Here is a 20253-nt window from a genome sequence, read left to right on the forward strand (position 1 = left end):
TTAGTAATCCATGTCACTAATCGTCACCGTTAACCCTCTTTTACCTCTGTTAACCAAAGATCAAACTCACAAAAAAACTAGCACGAAACAACAACTCATGTTACTTTTTTATCAGCCGCTTTTATGTTGTACATTTGTGTTGTTCCCCTCAATACGACCGACAAAGATTGCCAAGTATTTTCATATCCCTTCCACAAAAAATAGTATTCCATATTATTTTATTGATATAAATTACTCATCCTTAGTCTTTGATCAATTGTAACAAACGTAAGTAAAAAATAATGGAAAAGATTGGACTTAAAATCCTCTAAAAAAAGATTAGTAACAAACGTGAGCAAAAAATAATGTTAAATATTGGAATTTAAATCCTCTAAAAAAAATTAGTAACAAACGTAAGCAAAAAATATTGTTAAAGATTGGACTTTAAATCCTCTAAAAAAAGATTAGTAATAGACGTGAGCAAAAAATATTGTTGAAGATTGGACTATAAATTCTCTAAAAAGATTAGCAACAAACGTGAGCAAAATATAATGTTAAAGATTGGACTTTAAATCCTCTAAAAAAAGATTAGTAACAAACGTGAGAAAAAAATAATGTTAAAGATTGAACTTTAAATACTCTAAAAAAATATTATTAACAAACGTGAGCAAAATATTATGTTAAAGATTAGACTTTAAATCCTCTAAAAAAATATTAGTAACAAATGTGAGCAAAAGTTAATGTTAAAGGCAGACCATTCCCAATGTCGGAATCTATCTTCCACGACATGTGTTCAGTCATGGTCAATTATATGTAGCTTTATCGAGAGGATTTTCTCAAAATTCAACAAAAGTTCTCATTAATGAAAGGAAAATAGAAGGAGAAGATGGAGACTTTACGAAAAATGTAGTTTTTAAAGATATTCTTTTATCGCAATCATAACAATGTTTCTTTTACATAAAATGTCATTTATACATCATAACAGTGTTTCTTTTACATAAAATGTCATTTATACATTTATGTTATGATGTTACTAATTAATATTAGAATAAACAATAAAAGATCATTATTTTTTTCTTTATTTTATATGCAAACAAACTAAAATATGTTGAGTTCATAAATAATTGTTATATAACTTGACAATATTTTGTTTATAAATCAATATATCAATAATTTCCATTAATATTTAAAAATTTAAAAAATTTAATCAAAATTATACAAAAAAACATAATAAAATAATCACATGCGTTAGCGCAGTAGAAAGAGCGGACAGACGAGCATGATAGTGCCCGTCTTTCCGCTAGTATTTAGATAACAAATATTTAGATGACAAAAGATGAAATGACTTATGACTACATATATTTTTTTTTATTATTAAAAATAATAACATAGAGAAATACATGCTTGCTGGCTATGTGACTATTTTTTATTATTTTTTTTTTCGCGTACATAGGAAATCCTATATTATTAGCCTATTTCAGATGAATTATAGCTAAAACAGACAGTACACCTAGAGCACGGGTCTCATTATTTCTTACATAGATTGCGATGGGATCAAAACTTGGCTTGTCATTTTGAAGAGCTTGGTTACAATTGAAAACTTCATGAGCAGCAGCTTGTGCATCAGTCATTGCACTTTGAGGTTCCTCTCCTTCTACCTCATCCAATGCATGGTGGAATGACATTATACAATTATCATAGAATGGAAGTACACAATCTCCAACAGCTTTATCATTGGGAAATTTTTTTGCCATTATGATAAGATAATCTTGAATTGATGTTGCTTTATCTATTGCCATCTGCAAGATGTACTTGGAAAGGGCATGGTAAGTTTTGGCTAAGGGGATTCTTGAATCAGTTTTCAAAAGATCCACACAATAGTTGACATCTCCAATAGGCCTGTACTCCCTGCATAGAGATTCATACAATCTGCCACGTACCGGAGGACGAGCAAAAACTATGTTGCACAAGAAAAGGATGAACAACAAGGATGATAGAGTTGTGGATTTCATTTTCCTAGTGATATTGATGAATATGAGAATCTCAAATTGATTTTGTAAATCAATATATCAACTAACAATTAGGTTAATAAACAATTAGTTCAGGTTTGATGATTCATGGGTCCATTTAATATGGAATCGGGTCAACGCTGGACTCTTATTTTAGAAAATGTTAATGAAATATAAATTTGATAATATATAGTATATGAGTTAATAGTCATTTTGGTATTTGAATGTGTAAGAAATAGTCAATAGTCCTTCAATGTATTTAAATTTTAAAATAATCTCTATTTTGAATTTTAAAATAGTCTCTGATTTTGAACTTCGTTAGTCAAAATAGTCATTGACGCTAAAATAATTATACGGCCACTATGCTAGAATTTTAGTTGACATGGACTTTTCGAAGAAGTTGTTCTATGATATATTGGTCGAACGGGAGGGTTTCTCATTTCTTGTTGAGGTTGTTTATGCATTGATTCCAGAATATGCACTCACTGTTAGAACCTTGGTCATAGTGTAACTAGCTGCCGTTGGTTGTATCCAAGGAAGGAAAATAAGGAGCCTCCTGAGAATGTTGACAAAGGGAAATTGAAAGTTATATCTACGAAGAAAGAATGGGTGCCTGTAAGATCGAAATCCCTGCGCATACTGAAATCCCTGATGACTCAAGTGCAGCTGCCTTGGAACCTCCTATTTACTCTGCTTCACTTGATGGTGGGGATGTCTCGGCCATAGGACGCTGAAGATCTGCATCAGACTTTGAATGCTATCAGAACCTGAAGATCATCAAACACTTAAGGTTTCCAGAAGCCACGTCAGACTTTGTCCTCTTCTGAAGTTGTCTCTATCAGACACAAATAGTACAACTTGTCTTCGTGCAGATACAAACAAAGAACTTCAAGGACAAAAGGAATGAATAGATAATTTCAATTGCAGCAAAAGAATTTCAAATGTCCTATCAAGGACATTATAGATATCAAGTAATACTTCAATTTGGATGGGTTATTTTGGATCAAAATTGACCCTAATTCGGTAGACAAAAAGAAGAAAGGTGGTGACGGTTAGGGTTTGGGAAGGAGCAAAGTTTATGTGTGAAAAACACTTGTATCTATATATTAAAAGAGGGGAAAAATATAGAGGGGTGATCCCGAGTCAAGAAAAATGACCCAAAATCACCCATTTTCGATGAATTAAGCAAAAAAAGAGAGAGCATAGTGAAAAGCTTGAGTTTATCTCTCTAAAATCTATTAGGGCAGGCTCAATAAAATTTCTTTTAAAATGTCTAGTTTTTCTTTGGTTTAAAATAAAAATAAAAATAACACAGAGAACTACTAAGTTCTCTCAGAGTATTGAATAATAATTGATTTTGCGCAACCGTAATAAATAGATAACAAATATTTAGATGACAAAAGATGAAATGAATACTAATATTTTTTATTATTAAAAATAATAACATAGAGAGATACATGCTTGCTGGCTAATCCTATATTATTATCCCAATACTTTTCTGTGGTTGATTTCATAAGTTTCCACTATTTCAGATGAATTATAGCTAAAACAGACATTACACTTAGGAAAAAGGTCTCATTGTTTCTAACATTGATTGCGATGGGATCAAAACTTGGCTTGTCATTTTGCATAGCTTTGTCACAATTTTTAATCTCATTACAAGCAGCTTCTGCATCAGTTAATGCACTTTTAGGTTCCTCTCCTTCTACCTCATCCAATGCTGTGTGGAATGACATTATACAATTATCATAATATGGAAGTACACAATTTCCAACAGCTTTATCATTGGGAAATTTTTTTGCCATTATGATAAGATAATCTTGAATCGATGTTGCTTTATCTATTGCCATCTGCAAGATGTACTTGGAAAGTTCATGGTATGTTTTGGCTAGGGGGATTCTTGGATCAGTTTTCAAAAGATTCACACAATAGTTGACATCTCCAATAGGCCTGTACTCCCTGCATAGAGATTCATACAATCTGCCATGTACTGGAAGACGAGCATAAACTATGTTGCACAAGAAAAGGATGAACAACAAGGATGATAGAGTTGTGGATTTCATTTTTCTAGTGATATTGATGAATATGAGAATCTCAAATTGATTTTGTAAGTCAATATATCAACTAGCAATTAGGTTAATAAACAATTAGTTCAAAATAAATTAATAATTTGTTCAAATTTGATGATACATGGGTCCATTTAATATGGAATCGGGTCAACGGTGGACTCTTATTTTAGAAAATGTTAATGAAATATAAATTTGATTATATATAGTATATGAGTTAATGGTCATTTTGGTATTTTGGTGTTTGACTTTCTAGGAAATAGTCACAATAGTCCTTCAATGTATTAAAATTTTAAAGTCTCTGATTCTGAACTTCGTTAGTCAAAATAGTCATTGACGCTAAAATAATCTCTCAATACTCACAATAAGTCTTTTCATATAGGCACTAAAGTGACAATAAATATGTACTTATAAGGACCGATATGACAATAAATAAGTATATTGAAGGATTAATATGACAATATTAACGAAATATTTTAAAATTAGAGACTATTTTGACTAGCGAATTGCACAATCAGTAACTATTTTGAAATTTCGATACATTGAAGAATTCTTGTGACAACTCATCATACATTCAGGGATTAAAATGAATATAAAAAAGTTAGGGAAATACTAACCGGTACTCCTGGGGCACTGGTTAAGGATACTAAAAAGGGAAATAATATAGTAATTATTGCATTCAAAAATGTGTAATTAATCCATAAATAAGTCACCAAAGTTTCCTTTTATGATAAGAATTTCCTATTTTGAATGCTTAACCAGTGCCCCGAGGCACCGGTTAGCATGACCCAAAAAGTTATTATATAATAAATATAATGAAATTACATGATATGTTAAGCAATACCCTTTGTTAATTAACCCCGTAAAAAAGGGGTAAAAATGAGAGATATGATATCGTTATATTGACTCTCTATAAGGGGAACGCACATTTTCGTCATTGTTGCAGGGCGCGAGAGAAAAGTGCAGGGGGAAGAGCAAAAATCTAAAGAGAAATGCTAGTAACTAGGGATGTCAAAGCGGGCCGGCCCGCCCCATTTAGGCACGCCCCGTCTAAGCCCGCTAAAAACAAGACGAGACGAGCCGAGTTAAATTTTGTGACCGAGTCCAAAATCTCACCCCACCCCCGTTTAGTGGCGGGCTTACGAGTTGGCGGGCCGGCCCGCCAAACAAAAACTTTTTTTTAATTTTTTTTCAACTTAATTGTTACAATGTTGCTTTTATCGTAAAAAAAATATAAAAGAATAGGTAGCAAGTAAATTTGTGAAAAACACGATAATTATCAAATTGTCGAATTCAACATCATAACTAATAGCAAAATAAGGCAAATGTGCAACATAAAACAAATCATAAAATAAATCCAACAACCAAATTATGAAATAAGTCGTAAAATAAATAAACTCAACAACCAAGATAAATCCAAAAGCATAAAATAAGTCTCAAAATATATCTAACAACCAAAATAAATCCCAAAAAATAAAATAAGACTCAAAATAACAAATTGAAACACAAGTTAAACGGGCCGCCCCGCCACGCCCCGTGTCCGTCCCGTTTCCAACGATTTAAGCGGGCCGGCCCGCCCCGCCCCATGCCCGCCCCGTATTTTAACGAGACGAGACGAGCTGAGCAACTATAGAAAGCGAGTTCAAAACTTCAACTCAGCCCGCCAAAAAAAGTGGGCCAAACGGGCCGGCCAGACGGGTCAGACCCGTTTTGCCACCCCTACTAGTAACACACATTTTAACACATATTTTACAACATACTCTTTTTGATTGGTTAAATTTTACATGTGATCACCAAATTTATATGGGACCCACATGATTTGGTGGGACCGGACATATGTGAATTTTAACTAATCAAAAAGAGTGTAGGAAATTGTATGTTAAAATGTGTACATGTTTCGTCTTCTTCTTCTACTGTTTCCCTTGTTTCCTAATCGCAAATCACATCAAGCCTTCACAACCGTTACTATTTCTGGTTTGGTGTCTTGAGCCTACTCTGCGACCATGCCGTTTGATTGGCAGACAGAGTTTGCTGCACTGGCGGCCCCATCACCGGCGGCCCCATCACAGGCTGTGCGGGTGAAACCATTGCAACTGGTAGAACTACTGCTTATGCGCAATCCTTTGTACAAGTTATGTCTTCATTGAATCCATCAACCTCCATTGAAGCTCTACCGCAACCAACTATCAGAAGGGAATCAGTCAGTATTCGTTATTCGATTATGTTAGTTTCCCTGAAGCCTCAAGCTAGTTTTTTATGATGTTAGCTTTTTATCGTTTTTGTTTTTAGTTGAGATTTGCTACCTTAGAATATGTTAAAGCACCAAAGCATATGTGTGTCTCAAGTCTTCTTTTCCTTTGCATTATTTGTCAAAAATTCCACATGTTATTTCATGAGATTCATACATATCTGAATCGCATCACAAAAGTCTCTGACTTCATATGAATCGACTCATGACATGACTGAATCGATTCACTCTGACTTATTTAAAAAATGCATGAATCGTATCACATATGTCTGAATCGTTTCATCAAACTCTCTGACTTAGCTTGAATTTGATTCATTTTTTAAATGAATCGTATCAATCTTCATCTTATGTTTCCTTGAAACGATTCACATGTACACTGAATTGTATCATCCTTCATGTATCTCTAAATGGTTTTTGATGTCTGAATCTATTCACTCAGTTAGTAAATCGATTCACCAGGTTGTTTTTGTGCGAAATTTTGCTCTTATCACCCCTGACTATATATAGTCTCCTCCACACACTCACAAATTAATTGAATCATTTGGATCTATTCTCTCTAGGTCTCAAAAACTCATTGTTCATACATTCTTCAAAATTAAACACTTTTTCTTAGAATCACTTTGTACATTGAGTCACATTGTTTTCCTAGGGTTTTAGTAGGGATTGTAAGTTGGTTCTTTCAAGGAAATTGGTTGGGCTTAAACAAGGTTCCAAAGTGAAGTGAATAATCTCATTCCACCTCCAAAGGACTTGGGGGTCTTACTAACCGTTCTTGAAGTCGAAGGGGATTCGCTTATCGGAAGTAGCATCGAAGGCTCGAGTGAAGAGTTCCAAGGGGTGCACGGGTATTCAAAGATTCGACGATTCAAGGAGCACCAAATTCAAAGGTTATTTGAAGTTTGGGGGAGTGTTTACATAGGGGTTGAAGAATTAGGTTTAATTTCAAGAAACTCTTGTAAACACGTTCTAATCAACATTCGTTACTTAGTTGATGACCTTGGTGAAGGCGTACTTCATCAAGAAGAGTAGACGTAGCTCTAGCGAGGACGAGAAAAAGCGAATTACTATAAAAATATTGGTGTTATCTATCTTATCTATCCTCTTTACTTTTTTCTATTGCATGTGATTAATTGAATAATTGTTAGGATAATTGATAGTGTTGATCTAAGTTATTTTTAATTGAAAGATAATCTAATTCATTGAATTAGGTTTCAAATAATTTGCTTAGATCAAGTGATTGCAAAATCTATTCAATTCTTCAATTTCACATGTATTGTGTTTTCATTTGATAGCTTAGTAATTTTGTTCATATAGGTTTGATTTGAACTTGTCTAAAAGTTTTGTGCATTGTTCCAAGGTTTATTGAAGTTTGATTGTATATAAGATTTGTATCGTATAGATTAAATCTTATTGCACATAGATTTATCTTTTTGTATATTGTTGTGATTGTTTGTCCACGATTCCAATAATCAACTTTGTTAAACTCACTTTTTATTAAACTCCGGAAAAACTTTTAAAAAGCTATTCACCCCCCTCTAGCTTACAGACTAATTAGCCGTATAGACCAACATTCCCTTCCTCAATTTTTTAATAAAAAATATCACATTAAATTTCTTTGACCAATTAACTCCATAAAGATCAAATAATATTTTCTTATCATTATTTTATGATAAAAAATTTCAAAGTTATTAATTATGTTCCATATTTATTAATTTTTTTCGCAATTTGCTATTAATTATATTTGAGTGAAGAATGTATCAACAATATTTTTTATTATCAAATGAATAATTTTTTTTATCATTATTTTCTACGAAAACTTTTCAAAACTATTAAATAATTTCCATTTTTATTTAATAAATTTTTCCCCAAAAACAAATTTTCATTCAATTTGCTAGTTAATTATATTTGATTGAAGAATGTACCAACAATACTTTTCTTACACAATTATAAAAAACAAAAATTATCATCATATCATAACTATATATAAATCTAAGCATTGGTCGATAAATTGACATAGAAAATCAATTTCAAATTCCCATATTCATCAATATCATTAGAAAAATGAAATCCACAACACTATCTTCCTTGTTCTTCACCTCTTTCTTGTGCATCATATTTTATGCAGCTCTTCCAGCAATATCTGGTAGCTTGTATGTATCTCTATGCAATGAGTATAGACCTGAAAAAGAGATCCCATATTGTATAAGCCTTTTGAAAGCTGACTCAAGAATCCCCTTAGCCAAAAATTACCATGACCTCTCAAAGTATATCTTGGAAATGGCATTAAATGAAGCAATTTCGGTTAAAACCTATCTTACCGTATTGGCAAAACGTTATCCCAGTGATAAAGCTATTGGTGAATGTATATATTTAACATATGTTACTGCTACTGGAGCATTGAATAGTGCATTGAATAAGTTGGATAATGATCCTCATGGTGCAAGAGATGCTGCAATAACTGCTGGTTTTGGAGCTGTTGATTGTGATAAAGCTTTTCAAAATGATACGGTAGTTCATGATCCTGCAATTCATATTCGAAACAATGAAGTTTTTTTCATAAGTATAATGGCTTCTTTAGGTATAATTCATCTGTTTTGAAAGAAGCTATAGTGGATGCTTATGAAATTAATTACTTTAAATTGTTGGCATAATAAAGTATTCACATAGTATATCAAAAATATATGTGTCGATGATGTAATCCATGTTCGAAACAATGAAATATTTTTTCTAAGTGTAATTTCTTCTTTAGCTATAATTCATCTTTTTTCTTAGATTAATTTCTGATGTATGCAAATAAAATAGTCACAACGTATATCAAAAAATTGTTGACCTAATTATTTTTTTGTTTGTTACATGAGATAATTGCCATTTTCTGAATAATGAGAGAATTGGCCTAATAATTTATGACTTCCTAAGCATTAATTCTAAATTGTCTGGTTGGAAGAGTCGTTTTCTTTCCTTTGAAGGTCATCTGATTCTTCTTAAGTCTGTCCTGACTTCTCTACCTATCTATATTCATTCTTTGTTCAAGGCTTCATCGGATATAATCTCTACAATTAAATATATTTATAATAAAAAAAATAAAAAAAAATTGGGGGAGGGGTGAGGATCTTAGGAAAGTGTCTTGGGTTAATCGGAGATTTGTTTGTTTACGAAAGGAGTATGGATAGCTGGGGTGTTAGGAAGTTGAAGGAATATAATTATGCTTTATTAGGGAAGTGATGTTGGAGGTTGTTAGTGGAGAGAGGTATAGGGTCGTGGTTGCTAGGTATGGTGTTGGTGGTTGGGGGTCGGAGTGTTTCTTGTTGGTGGAGGGAGATAGTGAAGATTCGTGATGGTATTGGTGTGGATGGCGGTGGGTGGTTTGATAAGTGTGTGTCACGGAAGGTGGGAGATGGAGTGGATACTTATTTTTGGAATGACATGTGGTTAGGAGGTTCTCCTTTTAGTGTGTGTTTCAGGCAGCTGTTTGATTTGGTGGTGGATAAGTCGTGTTCGATGTCAACCATGTTCTTTCTTGGTTAGGAGGATGGGGGTGCGGCTTAGCGGTGGAAGAGACGATTGTGGGTGTGGGAGGAGGAGTTATTAGTGGAGTGTAGGACTTTACTTCACAATATTTCTTTGCAATCGAATGTTACAGATCATTGGCAGTGGCAACTTGACCCTATAGAGGGTTATTTAGTTTGTGATGTTTATAGGTTCCTAACGGCTCAGGAGTCTATTCAAGTTGGTCCATAAGCGGATTTAATTTGGCACAAACAGGTGCCTTTAAAGGTTTCAATTTTTGCTTGGAGGTTACTTCAAGACAGATTACCAACTAAATCAAATATGCTGAATCGAGGCATAATCTCACGGAGGCAAGTTTTTGCACGGCAAGTGGTGGTCATGTGGAGAATGCACAACATTTATTTCTTTCATGAGGTACTTTCGGCTCCTGTGGCATAAGGTGCGCTCGTGGATTGGCATTCCAAGGATGGATCCTCAGGTTCTCCCGGATCATTTCATTCAATTCATCTACGCTTCAGGTGGTTTGAAAGCGCGACACTTGTTTCTTCAGCTAGTTTGGCTCTTGTGTGTGTGGTTGGTATGGAATGAACGTAATAATAGATTACTCAAAAATATGGAATCTTCGATAAATATAAAGAGTCTTTTCCATGTATAACGAATTTGTTTATTTTTCAAGTAGTCTAGTGACTAAAAACACCTTTTTAAGGTGAATAAGTGGAGTGTCGTGAGTTCGAACCTTGACCCCGATGTATATATTATACAATGTACTTGCTAGCTGAGCTAAGTGTTGTCTTTTTTTTTGTGCAAACTTCATGTATCGTATATATTTCGTCATCTCATCACAAGTTTGTTTTTCTATTTGTTTTGGTGTGGCATTTGTTTGATTTTGTGACTTAGTGTGGTGTTTTTGTGCTTGAGATTGACAATTCCACTTCGATCAATTACAGATTGACACTATTTGTAAATATTTTATCGTTTTATAAAAAACAACCCTCTGAAGCACAACGTGTGCCTTAAAGGATAAAAAAAAAAGAGTACTTAGTACACAGAAGACTTCATTAATGTATGTTTGAACCCTTGTGTTTATTTTGGATTTAAAATTGATCCCTTGTGTTTTAAAGGTTTTCCAAAACCTTACTCACGTTCGAATAAGTTAATGCCTTCCGTAACATGATATTGAGTTTTATAAAACAAAAAGATGGAAGAAAAAAACATTAAAACTGTTTTTCTAAATAACTTAAATTCTATTAATAATATTGTCAATCCAAATCTTTAAACGGTCAAGTGACATAAATGACTAACTTATTCTAATGTGAGTAATATTTTGAATCTACTTGAAACTTTTAATACATAAGGGACCAACATAAAACTTTTAAAACATAAGAGATCGACTTGAAACCTAAAATAAGCATAAATGACCAAACATGAATTAAGTCTACAAAGAAAACTAGAAGAACTAGCCACAAAGCACAATGCTAAACTTACATGATATTATAACCCATACAAACCAACACATTAGACCACTTTAGAATGAATGTCGAAGAAAGGATTAGGTTTGTGCGTCTTCAACGACCACCATGAATGAAGCTTAATACGATCAAGTAGCTGCTCCAACGTTAATTATGTGTTACGAAAAATATAAGAATTGCACTCCTTTCAAATAATCTAGAGACAACCAAACAAGATTACATGAAGACAAAAATAATATCTTTCACGAACACATGTGAACCACCAAATTGCAAAGAATGCTCGCCAACATCCGACGGAGTAACCTTATAAATTCACAACCATCTAAGAACAAGATGCAAAAACCACCTACAAGAAATCGCATTCAAGAAAAAAATGATTAATTGATTCCTCATTCCGAACACAACAACGATCCTGCATGCAACACTCCATGATGAGATAGATTACCTTTTCTTGGTATCCTTTATTTAAATTCCTCTAAGAACAAACCGACACTTTTAGAGGCTAAAAAATTTGTTCCAAATTAACCTATACTATATATAAAGAAAACTACCCCTTTCAGCACACCTTTGGTTGGACTTTTTTTTTTAGTGGTGGCTGGGGTTCGAACCCTGGATCTCGCATATGAAATATCAATTTTGACATATACTAATTGCCACAAAACCATGGTAGGAGGCGATACACAGATGGGTCATGGGTGTGATGCGGGTTTGTTATTGGAACAGGTCTGCGGGCTGCCTTTGTTTTGCACATGTGCTTGTACTCATGCGATGCACATATAGTTAGGCTGTGTTTGGTAACACAAAAAAGCTAGCTTATAGCTTCTTAGATTAGCTTATAAGCTTGTTGGATGAAAATGTGATGTGTTTGGTAACAAGTTTTTCTCACGAGCTTATAGCTTTTTTTGAGAAGCTATTTCAAGTAGCTTTTGAGCTTATAGCTGGTAGTTTTTTATATTTTCTTCCAATTTTAACCCTATTAATTTAAATTAATTAATTTTAATAAAACAACTACCCCATGTTCATGTTTATAACTACCACGTTTTTTCCGTTAAAGAAAATAAAAAAGAAAAACTGCCACGCTTTTTTCTAAGGAACGTTATATATATATATATGTATTTTTTGTTAAAAAAATGCTTTATATATTGTTATGGGTTTTTTTTTTTTTGAAGAATTATATATTGTTATGGGTTAATTATGTTTCTATTCCCTATAAAATAGCGACCTTGTATGTTTAGTCCCTACTTAATTTTAATAGCATTTTTAGTCCCTAATTTTGTTTTTCTACACTGAGTATTAGTCCCTACTCAATTCAAATTTGTTTAATTTATGCTTAAACTCTTAAATTTTTGAACAATTTTTTGCAGACATGTTTAGAACATTACTAAAAGTTCGTCCGCAAAAAATTATCGCAAAATTTGATTTCTACATCCAGATTTTATTACTTTTTATCTTTAACTTTTGCCGTTTTAAAAAATTCATATTTAATTCATTTCATGTTAGAAAATTCTAAATTTTAGTAAACGAACCTTTCATAGTGTTCTAATCTTGTCTCAAAAAAATCGTTCAAAAATTTAAGAGTTTAAGGATAATTAATCAAACTTTGTTTTAGCAGGGACTAAAATTATAAGTAAATTTTTTTTTATAGGGACTAAAAATGCTATTAAAATTAAGTAGGGACTAAACTTACAAGGTCGCTATTTTATAGGGACTAGAAACATAATTAACCCTATTGTTATAACTAGCCTACTGTACACCAAACAATAAATAATTGGCCTATTATACGTTGTAAAATTTTATATATTCTAGCTCACATTTTGTTTCCTCCCTCTTATTTTTGAGATTCATAAAAGCAGAGATCAAAATTGTCGGTTAAATTTCTTTGAGGATTAAAAGTTGAAGAAATTTTTTATGGAGACTAAGACCAAAAGTTTGAATATTTATAGGGAACACAAAAACATATTTAATCATATATTAAAATATTAAAAAAATAAATACATTAGAAAAAATGTGTGTATAATATATATATATATATATATATATATATATATATATATATAACTTAAAAAAAAAAACATGTCCTTTAATGTCATTTTATACTTATCAGCCACTTCAACAACTAATTTTACCAAACACATTATTTTTAAAAAGTGAGCTTTTTAGCTATAAGCTATCAGCTATCAGTCATCAGCTATCAGCTAGCTTTTCAGCTACCAGCTAGCTTATCAGCTACCAGCCTGCTTATAACTTATTTTTACCAAACAGAGCCTTAATCATCTTAGTTAATGTCTAGTATCTTTAAAATTGCATTGTATAACAGGATCGTTCTTAGAGTTTTACGGGCCTTAGGCATAGTATGAACCTTTAGTGTTTAAATTTGTGGTCTTTCAATCACGTTTTTTAGATTTGATACTTAAAAATCTATGTGCAAACGGATCACAAACACAAGAATTACGTGAAAAAAAGATAAATGATGAAATAGTTATCTGAAATTAAATTAGAGAACCACGAGTACAATTTTTCATTTATTTTCTTACATTGGAACCATTTCCTATGGTTTATTTCTTAAACCTTTTCTATGTAAGAATATGATTTATAGCGAAAAACGAAACTACACTTAGTAAAAATGTATCATTGTTTCGAGCATAAACTTTAGGATCAAAAGTTTCATTTGTATTTTGAAGAGCTTTTATACAACCAATAACTGCCCTAGTAGCATCTTGTACATCATTTCTTGAACTTAGAGCATCCTTATGCAACATATCTAATGCAGTGTTGAATGATGAAATAGCTGTATTATAGAATTCATTTGCACATTGACTAAGAGCTTCTTCTGTAGGATAACGTTGTGCCATTTCGATAAAAGAAGCTTGAGTTGACATAGCCTCATTTATTGACATCTCCAAGATAAAAAAGGAGAGTTCAGGGTATGATGCAACTTTGGGGATTCTTGGGTCAGTTTGTAGAAGTTGAAGACAATGTTTGAAATTAGTTAGTGGAGTGTATTCAGCACATACCTTTACATACACACCAACGAAGAGACATAATGCTGGAAGAGATGCATAAAATATGAAGCACAAGAAAAGGATGAACAAAAAGGATGATATTGATGTGGATTTCATTTTTCTTATGATATATATGAATATATATATGAATATGGGAACTTCAAATTGATTTTCTATGTCAATATATAAACTAGCAGATTTATAACATTAGTCCAAATATCGATGATATAAGTTGTCTAATATCAACCCGGTCCAACAATGAATCCTTTAATTTTTGTAAATTTAAAAAAAAAAATATATTTTTGTTATCCTTATTTAGATTATACATTCATTTTTTTTTTACTAAAATGGAAAGTATTAAATAAAAATTAATATTTTTTCAAAGGAGATGAAAATGAAATTTTTTAAGGGTTTTAATAGTTTTTTAAATATTTATCTGACAGAGTTAATAAGTTTAAAAAAAAAGTCAAAGAACTTTATTTGTCAAAAAAAAAGTCAAAGAACTTTAATTATTAACTTTTAAATAATGTGGCATTCTTTGATTCAATGATAAAACCATTAATTTGTCAACAATCCGTCAAAAAAAATTTAATTTGTCATCAAGTCATATCTCAATTTGATATCCTTTTTTATTATTATAAATTCAATTTTTACTAAAATGGAAAAGCATTAAATAATAATGAATTTTTTTAATAGTTTTGATAAACTTTAGTAGTAAAGAATGATAAATAAATATATTTTTGTTTAGTCAAAAAATATATATTTATTTGACATGGAGTTAATAGGTCAAAGAAATTTAACTATTAATTTTAAAATAATGTGGTATTCTTTGACTCAATGAAAAGATAATTTTTATATTAATTTTAAAATAGAGATAATTAATTTTTTGCTGACACAATATATTTATAAAACAATATTTTTTTGACAAAATTTATAAATAAATTATGAGATTAATTTCGAACTAGGAATTTCTATGTGGCATATTAAATAAATTTATTTTAATATATAATTTGTTTGAACCTTTTACAATATATCATATTTTATTATAAAGGACAAAACCTCTTAAAATGAATATGAATTTAATTTGATTTATCATTTACAATATTTTTATTTTTTTTTTGAGAAAATTTACAATATTTTTATTAGCACTAGCGTTTAGACTATCTGTCTGATTTTTTTTTACTATGTTTACGCATGTAAGTTATATTTTTTTCTTAAGAAATTCTTGTGAATTATAAACAATAGTTTTTATGAAATTTTGATTTTCATTATCTGTACTATTGTTTATAATTCACTCGTGTTAAAAAAATAAAGCTGCTCATAAAAAAAAATAAAGTTAAAGATTGGACTTTAAATCCTCTAAAAAAAATTAGTAACAAACGTGAGCAAAAAATAATGTTAAGGATTGGACCTTAAATCCTTTAAAAAAAGATTAGTAGCATACGTGAGCAAAAAATATTGTTCAAGATTTGACTTTAAATCCTCTAAAAAAAGATTAGTAACAAACGTGAGCAAAAAATATTGTTAAAAATTAGATACTGTTTAGAAGCATTAGATCGAACAATAAAAGATATTTTAGACTGTGATGCTCCATTTGGTGGAAAAATTATGATCATCGATTAAGATTTTCGTCAAGTACTTCCAGTTATTCAAAAAGGTACTAAGACACAAATGATATCTACATGCGTATTATTAGGTCTTATTTATGGGCTAATACCAATGTCCTACATTTGGTACAAAATATGCGATCAATGAATGATCCTGAATTTGCACAATTTCTTATGTGAATTGGTGACAGTGTTTAAACTTCTTAAAGATCACAATTCACTCCACTTCTTGTGTGTTTAAAGTCACTTGTTTAACAAGTGGCATTAGAGCTTGAACTCCTATTTAAAGATTGATTGTTTCAAGAGCCAAAATGACTTCAGACAATGTTTCCATGAACAGAACCCAATCTTTCAATGGTGAAGGGTTTAAAAAGAGAAGGAAAACTTTCATTGCGGGGTTTGATTATGATATTTAGGATGCTCTGGAAAATGTTCTATTTATTATCACTTCTATAGTCAATAATGTTGTGACGAATAAACCAAGATCTCTCTGGAGCAAAGATGAAAAAGAAAAGGTTCAATAAAATTTGAAAGCTAGGAACACTATCACAGTTTCATTAAGCATTGATAATACCAAAAGGGGGAGCTAAATTTTGAAATTGTTTTGAACTCATCAATGCTTAATGAAGTTGTGGTACAACTCTTAGCTTTCAAATTGTATTGAACCTTTTCTTTTTCATTTTTGGTCTAAAATCTTGGTATATTCATTACTGCATTATTGACTAAATGAGTGAGAATAAATGAGTCACTTTCTACAGCACCCCAAATATCACAATCTACCCCTCGATGAAATCTTTCATTTTCTCTTTCCAATAACCATGAAAGATTGGGTATGTTAATTGAATTGTTGTTTAAAGTTATCTTGTCTCTTGAGACAATTAGTTCTTAAACAAGAGTTCAAGCTATGATACCACTTGTTGAACAAGTACTTTAAACACACCAGAAGGGAATGAATTGTGTTTCTTAATGTTTTAAAAATAAGCACTTAAAAAAACATTTAACCATATAAAATGCTTATTTAAGGTTTAAATAAATTTAGAAAATTGAGATGGTGAAGTAAAATAATTAACAAATAAAGTAAAAGAGATAAAGAGATGAGAAAAAAAAATACACAAAAAAGTTTATTCTAGATCGGCCCAAAACAACAAGGCCTACGTGTAATCTCCAAATAAAAACACCTTGAGATTTTCATTAACAAAGGTTTTAAATAGGAAAAGTTAGTAACTTCAATAAGACAGTGAGCACTCTCCACACAAAATTATCCTTTGTGGAAGAGACTCTAAACCAATAGATATCACCTCTTTTCAAACCTTAGGATCACATTGAATCACAAGTAATACAAAATTAGTATGTATTTTAAACGAGTTCTCAAGAAAATAAGTTAACAAGTTTAAAAATAATGAGAATGATGAATAATATTTCTGACAATGTTTACGTGCAAATATGAGTTGTTCAAATTATATGAAAAAAGTCCCTAAAAAAATAAATGAAAAAATGGCTATATGACTAAACGACTTTAAATTTATTTATTTTTTTGAACGGCAAAATTTTATTAATATTCAAGTCCTTCAACAAGACGAACATGGACCGGTAATACAGAAACTATAAAGTAAAAGACGTCGTATATAGGCGAAATACCAACAAAAAAAATGAATACACTGTACATCTTAATTCTTACACACCAATAGAAAAACAAACCTCCAAAATCAAATCAACATCAAAACCAAGATAAACAGCCACAAACCAACATAAACCAAAAGTTAAGACAAAATCTCACACACGATCGTGAATAGCCTCCTAAATGAAATTCAAACACCTATTACCCGCTTGGTCAAAAAAAAACACCTATTACCCGCTACTTACACCAAAGCCACTTCAAAAAAAACCCCAAAAAATTCTTATTTACAACTCTATTTTTTTCTTTTTTTTTGTGGTGGCCGAGGTTTGTACTCCAGACCTTGCTTTTTTTTTTTTTTGTGGTGGCCGAGGTTTGAACTCCAGACCTTACATATATTATTATGCATTTTCCCTACCATCCGAGCTATGCTCACAAAGACATTTGCAACTCTAGTTTTGAAATAGCTTTTTAAGCCCCAAAAATTTGGGTCAAACGCACAAGCGACAATATTTCAGTTATTATCGCAAAAAATTATTTCCTATTAAAATCTTTTGCAACTACTTTTTAATTGTTGGATAAAAGTTTGATATTTTAAAAAAAAATTACAAACCAAAAAACTAAATATAAATTTTCTGGTAGATTTCCGAAAAAATAATATTAAGTTTTCTGGATTATGGTATGTATGGGTGATCTCATGCTGAATTCATAATGATCTGATGCTGAAAAGAAAAGTTATTTTTAAAAATATTGGTCAATTATATATGATTGAAAAGAAAGGTTATTTTTAAAAATATTGGTCAAGTATATATTTAAAATATCTTTAATTTCGTAATAAAATATTTTTAAATATCATATTAAAGGGTTTTTTTATTATATTATCACTAAAGAATAATTAAATAATTAAATTTCTTTGACCAAATAACTCTATATCAAACAAATATTTTTTTATCATTATTTTCTACTAATATTTATCAAAGCTATTGTAAATTTTTCATTCTCATTTAATGGTTTTCATCAAAAACAATTTTTCTTTCAATATGCTAGTTAATTAAATTTGCTAGGTAATTTTTTTGACACAATTATTAAAAAAAAAAATTGATACATGTATCATCAAAATCTGAACTAGCTATCTATAAATCTAACTGTTAGTATCTTGACATAAAAAATCAATTTGAGATATCCAATATGATTAGAACAATGAAATCCACAACACCATCATCCTTTTTGTTTATCCTTTTCTTATGCATCATATTTTATGCCCCTCTTCCTACATCATGTACCAGCTTGTATGAATCATTATGCAATGAATATAGGCCTGAAGAAGATATCCCAAAATGTTTGAATCTTTTGAAAACTGACCCAAATATCACCTTAGCCACAAATTATCATGACCTCTCCCATTATATCTTGGAGATGGCATTATTTAAGGTGACAACAGTTCATACTTATCTTGAAGTAATTGAAAAATATTTTCCCTCTAATGAAGCTATTAGCAAATGTTTAACTGAACTCAACAATAGTGTTGGAGCAGTGAACAGTGCATTGATCAAAATTGATAATGACCCTAAAAGTGCAAGAGATGATGCAATATCTGCTGGTTTTGGAGGTGATCATTGTAATAAAGCTCTTCAAAATCCATCGGACAAGTATGTCCTTGATGCAATCCAAGATCAAAACAATGAGATCTTTTTTGTAAATGTAATGGCTTCTTTATCTATAATTCATCTTTTTGAATAGTGGAGACCTAACAATTTAGGGTTTCCGATGGAAAATTGTTGGCCTAATAATTTAGGATTTTCGATGTAAGCAAATAAAATAGTCATAATATGTGATAAAAAAGAATAAAATAGTCACAACATGTTTTTCGTTATGTATTTTTGACAAATGTTTTTCGTTATGTTATTATTAGAATAATAATGTCATCGTGAGCTTACGTCAGTTGAGAAGAGACAATGCATAATATATGGAATGTCTGAGGTTCGAACTCCGAACACCACAAAAAAATTTATAGGAATAATAATATTATTATTATTCAAACTTCTCTCTTAAAATTATTTTTTCTACAACTTTAATAATTAATATTTCTTGCATTTTAATTAAAATGGTTAAAATTCCCTTTAAAAAAATCAAAGTAGTTAATTATAATTTATGTCTGGATTCATTTCCATCGTTTGACTTTCGAGAAGAGGTGATTCGTTGCAATATATTGATCGAAAATTAAAAGACAATAATTTTAGGCATCCTCATCGGTCTATAAAAAATTCGTCAAAAACTCATATTCGAAAAACGCAACATACTCAAAAATACCCCTTTTGGGAATGAATTTTTATTTTTATTTTGAATTTATCCTTCATTTAATCTTTTTTTTTACTTTTTTTTCTTTTTTATAACATTAATCAAATTTTTTTTTTTTTTTTTTGGTACAAATAACATTAATCAAATTATTAATTAAAAAAGATAAACGTCATTAAACAAGAAGAACATCAGTATAATAACAAGAAGAAAATCGGTAATAAAAATAAAAATTACGAAAAACTGTGACTATTTATTCTAATTATTTTATTTGATATGCTGTGTGACTATTTCATTTGCTTAAATCGAAAATTACACTATGAAAAAAGATGAATTATAGCTAAAGAAGCCATTATACTTAGAAAAGTGATATCTTTGTTTCTATCACGGATTGAAGGATCGACCACAAAAGCAGGTTCATCTGCAACAGCTTTCTCACATTTATCAGTTTCAAGA

Source organism: Medicago sativa, chromosome 6 (genome assembly GCF_051527215.1).
Source record: "Medicago sativa cultivar Bolivia chromosome 6, Bolivia_mono, whole genome shotgun sequence".
In the NCBI taxonomy this organism is placed as follows: domain Eukaryota; kingdom Viridiplantae; phylum Streptophyta; class Magnoliopsida; order Fabales; family Fabaceae; genus Medicago; species Medicago sativa.